The 2,982-nt window shown below is 37.7% G+C and overlaps 1 pseudogene; it reads right to left on the minus strand.

Annotated features, from left to right (window-relative positions):
• Positions 1 to 248: 248 nt before the first annotated feature.
• LOC145537717 (heat shock transcription factor, Y-linked pseudogene) lies at positions 249 to 795 on the minus strand (annotated as a pseudogene).
• Positions 796 to 2,982: the final 2,187 nt, after the last annotated feature.

Raw genomic sequence — 2,982 nt, forward strand, 5'->3', positions numbered from 1 at the left:
AAAATATGTTGCATATCTACAGTAAATACCACTTTCACTGGCTTCAGTATTTGTATCTAGTTCAAAGTTGCTAGGAAATTTTTGAAATCTAAAATGTTTTAACATCCAGATGTTCTCAACTTAAAGAAAAAGAAAATAAAAAAGAAACAAATGTCAGTAGCAGGTTATCTCAATTTTAAAGTCAGTTTTAAGTACCTATGTGAACATACTTACTGGGTCCCATGGAGGAATCTCATACATTCCTGATACTAAGTGAAAAAAATTGGAATAACATGCTCAAAACAGAGACGACTTTTTTTTTTTCCTGCCAGAAAGTCAGCTAGTGAAGCAGATCTTTGAAAAGTTTGTCACGTTTTACTAAACCCATAAAGGTTAAGCTGTTGAACTACATTTTTCATCTTATCGGTTTCAGTTATTTTGTAAGGGGCCTTTCTTTCCAAGACTTCTTTCTTGAAGAGTTTTCATGTGACTGAGCATGTGCATAGTAAGGTCACTCTCATCCCACCAAATAGATTTAAACAGGTCACTTTCAGCTATATTTCAACATTTTTGAGGAAAAGTGAGTGAAAGAAAATCATTCAGTTCAACTGGTTCCGAGACAGAAAATGTGTAACATGGTCTTTTTATCACAGATTCTTCAGACAAAACCTTAAAAGGATCTTCTTCAATCATAGACCTCAAGACCAAATCCCCAGTAATTGTGTGGTATCATGAAGGAGATCTAATGGAGGTTTCTGAACCAATTGGTCTATATTTAGGAGACACATCTTTAATTTCTGAAAAAATATGTGCCATCTCAAATAAATTTTTCTTCAGCTACTTTTCTCATTTGTCTGATTTTACACCCTGAAACTTCAAATACTGCTTGGCTAGCCTACAAAGCCAAACTCTCTAGATCATTACATTGTTTCTCAATCTGAGTAGCTGTGACATCACAAAATAACTGGTTTCCTTCCAATTAAAGAATAATATTCATCCAATATGTACTTCTCTATGAAGTAAACTATCAACCTAAAATATAGGCTGCTTACTTAAATAGAAACCAAAACTATGAAACTTGCAAAATCTCACTCCTGAAGAAATTTTACGCAAACAAATCCCATCAATAAATCTACTTGGTTCCTGAAATAAAAGTGTTTTATCTCACTTTGATACACACACACGTAGTTGTCAGTACTGTTATGGAAACAAACTTGGGTCTGCTCGCTTGTGTGCGGTAAAGTCAATCAAATGACTGTGGGTTGCAGTGAAAGTAAGTGTAGTGTTTATTGCAGGACCAAGCAAGGAGTATTCTTTGGCATTGCCTTTCTTTGGATTAGAATGAAAATTGACTTTTTCTAGTCCTGTGGCCACTGATGAGTTTTCCATATTTGCTGGTATCTTGCGTGCAGGACTTTCACAGCATCATCTTTTAGGACTTGAAAGAGCTCCACTGGAATTCCATCAGGTCCACTAGCTTTTTTCATAGTGATGCTTCCTAAGACCCAATTGACTTCACATTCCAGGATGTCTGGCTCTAGGTGAGTGATCACACCATCATGATTAACTGGGTCGTGAATATCTTTTTTTGTACAATTCATGTGTGTATTCTTTTTTTTTTTCATCTGTGTATTCTTGCCACCGCTTTTTAATATCTTCTGCTCCTATTATTCTATCCTTTATTGAGCCCATATTTGCATGAAATGTTCCCTTGGTATCTCTAATTTTCTTGAAGAGATCTCTAGTCTTTCCCATTCTATTATTTTCTTCTATTTCTTTGCACTGATCACTGAGGGAGGCTTTGTTATCTCTCCTTGTTATTCTTTGGAACTCTGCATTCAAATGGGTATATCTTCCCTTTTCCCTTTTGTTTCTCACTTCGCTTCTTTTCACAGCTATTTCTAAGGCCTCCTCAGATAGCCATTTTGCTTTTTTGCATTTATTTTTCTTGGGGATGGTATTGAAACCTGTCTCCTGTACAATATCATGAACTTCCGTCCATAGTTCATCAGGCACTCTGTCTATCAGATCGAGTCCCTTAAATCTATTTCTCACTCCCACTGTATAATCATAAGGGATTTGATCTAGGTCATACCTGAATGGTCTAGTGGTTTCCCCCACTTTCTTCAATTTAAGTCTGAATTTGGCAATAAGGAGTTCATGATCTGAGATTTCCTCAGCCTTCCTCAGCGATCAATGCAGAGAAATAGAGGAAAACAATAGAATGGGAAAGACGAGATCTCTTCAAGAAAATTAGAGATACCAAGGGAACATTTCATGCAAAGATGGGCTCGATAAAGGACAGAAATGGTAGGGACCTAACAGAAGCAGAAGCTACAAAGAAGAGGTGGCAAGAATACACAGAAGAACTGTACAAAAAATGATCTTCATGACCCAGATAATGACGATGGTGTGATCACTCAGCTAGAGCCAGACATCCTGTAATGTGAAGTCAAGTGGCCCTTAGAAAGCATCACTACAAATAAAGCTAGTGGAGGTGATGGAATTCCAGTGGAGCTAATTCAAATCCTGAAAGATGATGCTGTGAAAGTGCTGCACTCAATATGCCAGCAAATATGGAAAACTCAGCAGTGGCGACAGGATTAGAAAAGGTCAGTTTTCATTCCAATCCCAAAGAAAGGCAATGCCAAAGAATACTCAAACTACCGCACAATTGCACTCATCTCACATGCTAGTAAAGTAATGCTCACAATTCTCCAAGCCAGGCTTCAGCAATCCGTGAACCGTGAGCTTCCAGATGTTCAAGCTGGTTTTAGAAAAGACAGAGAAACCAGAGATCAAATTGCCAACATCTGCTGGATCATCGAAAAAGCAAAAGAGTTCCAGAGAAACATCTATTTCTGCTTCATTGACTATGCCAAAGCCTTTGACTGTGTGGATCACAATAAACTGTGGAAAATTCTGAAAGAGCTGGGCATACTAGACCACCTGACCTATCTCTTGAGAAACCTGTATGCAGGTCAGGAGGCAACAGTTAGAACT

Source organism: Giraffa tippelskirchi, chromosome Y (assembly GCF_054371585.1).
Source record: "Giraffa tippelskirchi isolate mGirTip1 chromosome Y, T2T-mGirTip1v1.2.pri, whole genome shotgun sequence".
NCBI classification, from domain to species: domain Eukaryota; kingdom Metazoa; phylum Chordata; class Mammalia; order Artiodactyla; family Giraffidae; genus Giraffa; species Giraffa tippelskirchi.